The following is a 5,581-nucleotide window of genomic DNA, read 5'->3' on the forward strand; positions in this document are numbered from 1 at the left end:
AATTATATTGCACATTACTTTAATTAATTAGCTCTTTTCTGAATTTTTTGTACATATACACATAAGAATTCTCTAATAATTATTGGTGCAATATATAATAGGTTAGTTCGTGGTTGTATATTTAAAATATTAATAATTGTTTGTGCAATTAATAATACTTTTAGGTGAGGTTTTCTAGAAAACTTAGGTTCATTAGAAATAATCTAATATTATACCATTAAAAGAAAGATGCCAATAAGTAAAATTTTAACGTGTTTTCAAAGAGAGAATTTGAGAGATAGGTTGATTATGGTGTTTCTTGTATAGTATTGTACCATATGTGTTAGCTTGCTTCATAACACAATGCTTCAGTGTTCATTCATATTACTATTATGCAAATTTTTAGTAAATTTTGGTTTGATATCTATAATTTGGGAGCAAAATTTATTCTTTTTTTATAGATATTAATTTTAAAAATTGTATCAAAAGACTTTATTTTTAAACAAATAAAAAAAAGAAAAAATTTAGAATATAAATTAAAATTAAATTACTTGAATTTGAAATTACAAAAGACAAAGTAAATGGCTCTAAATTTAAAGAAAGCAATAAAATATCTTCAGTTTAAGGACTTTGAATTTAAAACGACGGTGCAGAATTTTAAAGAAAAAAGAAGAACTTGTAAGAGAAAAGTAAATTGTAAAAAAAAAAATTACAAGGAATTTAAAAGAAATGAAAAGATATGGAAAAAATTCTACAGAAAAAAAAAACTCGAGGCAGACTCAGAAATTTGCTGGGATGTGAGTGTGCGTGAGTGTTTTCTGAAGACGAATCTTATATTGCCAAGTTAAGTGTCATCCCTTAAGGAGTTCAAAAATAACTATTTCCACCAAATGCATAATTAAGTAACTGCCCTTTGTACAAATCACCATCGATCTCGATACTCAATTTGTTGACCTCATTTTTTGACAAGTCTAAACAAATCGAAACTTTCTATGTCGGTTCCTATCCCTTGAATCAACGTCGCTTTGATTCAATTGGTCGAAATTCTTCGACTAACAAATTACCCCCTAAAATTATTATTATCATTGAAAATTCTAAAAAGATAAAATAATTAATCCTAGATAAGTTTTTTTCTAACACTAAAATAAAAGGGAAAAGAAAGCCCGTTCACATGCTTAATAACTGTCTTAGTTATGCTTAATAACTGTCTTAGTTAGCACGAACCCATTAATTACAAGCATCATGCACATCATTAATTCATTACGTTTCAATTTTCTAAAATTATAAATTTAATGAAAAACACCTTCTCTTTCAAAATTCAAAATTTTCTCTGAGATTGTTTATCTTTAAAGAATTTTTCTTTTCACCTTCTACCTTCATTTTTATTATTGCGAAAAATTTCAAGCTTCAAATCTCACTTCTTCTCTTGATTTTCTTGATACGTTTCTCTTTCTCTTCTCATCTTGTTATTTAAAGATATCTTTCTCTGTTAAACTTCCTATTCACATAAATTAAAAATAAGAAACCCTAATCTCTAAGATTTATTCACTATCATACGACTACCCTTTCTCACTTTATTGATTTCAAAAAACTAATAATCAAATTTTCCTTCATTCAAATTGTGTAGAAATAGATACTTCAACTTCCATAGTACTAACCCCGATAAAACCCAAAGAAAAACAGCCTGTAGAACACAAAAAAGAACAAAACCCCGCAAAATCCCTCAAGCACTCGAATCTGAAAGTCCTTTCCTCCAAAGCGAATATTATTATCGAGGATCCAGAAGATACAACCAACGATAGAAAGACTCTATTTTCTTTTTCTATTGAAAATGAACTCCATTGTTTTCTCTGCCCTTTAAACTCTTCAAGACAAGCGAAGAAAGTTTTTCATTATTTTCTTAGTATGTAGTGAAAACCAAGATTTGTTGATCAAACAAAACTTTTTTGTTGCCCCTTTTATTGATCATGCTCGTCCATTTCACAATAATCCCAACATTGCATTCAAAGGTGCGAGTTTTCTTACTCGGTTTAAAAGGTTAGAACCCTTTAAGATGGATGAATGGAAATTTTGAGGAATATATGATCTTCTCAAACTTTCACAATATCAAGCTTTCCCATTCCGTTTACCATGTGGAATGGTTGGCCCTACACTTTTTGATGCAGTAGCTATTACAGGTCTTCCATCGAACGGTCCTACAATTACTTTCGACATAAAGCCTAAATATAAATATAACATTGTCGAGAAAATCTCCTACGGAGAATTCATCAAACAAAACATGGGGAACAAGGTACACTAGTTACTGACGATTAGCATGTGGCCTTTCTTTACCTCTAGCTGAATGCCATAGTCTTTTATTCAAGAAGTGTCTCAATGCAAAAACTATATATCCCCTTGCTGCCCTCATCCATGAAAAACGAAAGCTGAATTTGACATTATTGCTTCTGGAAAATTTATATGATGAATTGGGTCAGATGGTTGACAGCCTTCACACTAGATCCTCAGTTAGGCAGGAGGTCCACTTTGGTTATTGCACCTTTGGCTGAATGCAGTTTTCGAGAAACACATGAAACACAAAGTAGTAATATCCTCTTCCGAAAAACCAAGCACTGAAGGTCTTCGACTGGTTACCTTCCAACCAAAATTCATCCATTCACATTCCACTACTGAATTTTTCTGGGAAGTCTTCACAAAATTTTACTCAAGCAAACATTTTTAGAATGAAGATCTACACTTTGCTCCATTTGTTGATTGAAAACGTGGGCTGACTTGGTTTTGACGCCCAATGGTTCGAAAAAACAATGACGATGATGCTCAACATCTAAATGACAAAATGTGGTCCAATTTTCCCTCAGTCCAAGTGATACCAACATGTATACCTCAATACAAGAAAGATCAATTTCGAGTTACTTTCCATGCTCCCCATTATGTTACAAGACAAATGGGTTTTTCCAAGCCATTCCTGCCCTTTTTCCAAGCAAAACTCCCCCCTCTCTGTCAGATTAATTTCAAGAATAAGCAAGAAATCAAAAAGTGCCTTGACCACAATGAGAGACACCGAAAAAATTACTTCCCATTTTTTTGTTCCCAGCAGTTACGTTACTAAGTCATTCATTGAATGGTGGCAAAGCTACTATTCCTGTTATGATCGATCATTAGAAAATATTTTCCAATGGCTTATCAAATCTCCTTCAAACACTCTCGTAGTGCCAACCTCTAAGACCTCAAAAAGGAAAACTGAACCACCACAATCTCAGAAAAAGAAGAAAACACGAAAAACTTCACTAAAAGTCAAACAAACCAACAAGGTAAATTTAAAGAACTTCTATTTTATCTGCTCTAACATATGTTTTCATATATTTATTTTTAATCATATCTTTTTATAGAGAGACTCTTCAGTTCAAGAAACTTTCGATAAACCTGCTGACTTGCTTATGGAGAACACTTCTGACAACTCAAGCAATTCCACTGCCTCCTCGAATACTTCAAATTTTAGCAAAATTGTCATAGATTCTATGCACTCTTCGAGCTCACCATCTCAAGAAATTGAGGTATTTCGATAATCTTTAACGATTTATTTCACTAAACCATATTATCAAATGATAAAACCACTTTCGGCATCTATAATTTAACCATTGCAGGTCGAAAAATCCACCAAAGAAACAACTTTAGTTCCAAACGCAGCATCGACCAAAACAAATCTCCTAATAAGGAGGACAAATAACCTTCACCATCCTTTTCGTCAAGTGGGCATGTCTTGTCACATTATTTGCATGATGAAAAAGAGAGCAATCAACCTAGCAGAGAAGCAGATCTTGAAAGCCAATAAGAACAAGAAAAATCTCTGAAAGTTCAATCCATCGAAAATGAAGCTTCTCCTGAGAGGATTGACGTTGATCTCACCATTCTTTCTTCTTCTTTTATCGAAAATAGTCCAACAGAGAAACCCAAAGCAGATATTAATCCTATCTCCCAAACTGATCCTCAAGCCAATGAAACATCCAACCCTGTTGATGAGGCTAACCCCTACTAAAGAAGCCAATCCTGATGTCGACACACATCAAGAATATAAACACTCTGCATCGGATCAAGCTCTCAGCCCACAAGAAGCTGATCTAAAAGAACTCATTTCTACTATTTCTAATTTATCCCATAAAATGGGGATGACTCCCCAATCTTCATCCATTAACAAGTTATCAGAATTTCAATTCCCAAAATAATTAACTCCTCAAGTTCTCAAAATTTTAAAGAGGCTTCTTCATCTATCGAAGTAGACTGTTGATGAAGGACTAAATTAAGATAATCTAAACAACTTGCTTTCTGACATTCTGAGCTCAACTCTCAAATATTAAATACCTATCAGATTTTTCAAACAAGTAAAGAAATTCAAAAAAATTATTAACAACTTGTTCATCTCTCACGAAAAACTTACTGACTACAAAAAAGGTATGATTGAGATTCAGACAGAATCTGCGCAATTCAAAGTTTCATATGCATCATCACAAAAAATTTATCAAAAGTATGAAACAAATGTTGCTCATGTAGCTAATACACTCGATCAACTGGTTCGTCGAAGAGAAGAACTTGAAAAAAAAACTTGCTCAAGTTCGTGCAGATAAAGCTCTAGTGCGAGGTCCTCTCCTTAAAGCTGATAAGAGAAAAAAAGATCTTAATTGAGAACTGTGCGAAATAGAAAGCACTCAGGCTGAAATCAAAAGGAAATATGAGAAGTTACAACTAAAAGAACATGAAGAAATTCTCATTCATCTCAATTGATGAAGAAAGAGTACGTCTCAGATTCGACCTGGAAGAACTTTTGGAGCCCTATCTATGAAGAAAGTCATGTCAAAATCCCTTTTTTATATATATTTTGTTGTCCTTCGGCTTTCGATATCTTGACTTTTATTTCAAATGTTATCTTTTAGACATCGATACTGTTTTAGATAATTTCCATTAATCGACTTTACTTTGATACCAGTATCCACATGTTTGACTTTATAAGCATTTTCTGAATACAACTTAGCAAATCTTGGTTGGTTCGCTATCTATGATTTGGGAGCGAAATGTAAGACCCAGAACCTTTGAAAAGTCTTATTATGATCAAGTCTCAAATCATATGGTTATTTATAGCCTTAATTTCAGAAATTATTTTATTAAAGATAATTAAGGTAATTATTATCCAATTTTATAATTATTGGATTATTTTCTATATTCAGAGTATAAAGTTGGTAGTTGTGAAATAATAAGGATTTCTATATGATTTGAATTAAATAAGTAATATTTTCAATATTAATACTGCTACCTTGGAAAATAAGGGATTTAATTATATTACTCCTAATTATTTGATTTGGACATTTTATTGAAAATAATTTATGAAATTGATGAGCAAATAGTATTTTTATACATTATTATTAATGGATTAGAATTTATTTCCAATTATTATAATATCCCTATTTTTATTTGAAATTACTAAAATACCCCTAATCCTAGTTTTAAAAAAAAAAATGAATGAAACCCTAAACCCTTCATCCCCGCAGCCAAACCCTTACTCTGTTTTCCCTCTCACCCACGGACCACACACACGGTTTCTTTTTCTTTTACA

The sequence above is a fragment of the Arachis ipaensis genome, chromosome B09 (assembly GCF_000816755.2).
Source record: "Arachis ipaensis cultivar K30076 chromosome B09, Araip1.1, whole genome shotgun sequence".
Classification (NCBI taxonomy): Eukaryota; Viridiplantae; Streptophyta; class Magnoliopsida; order Fabales; family Fabaceae; genus Arachis; species Arachis ipaensis.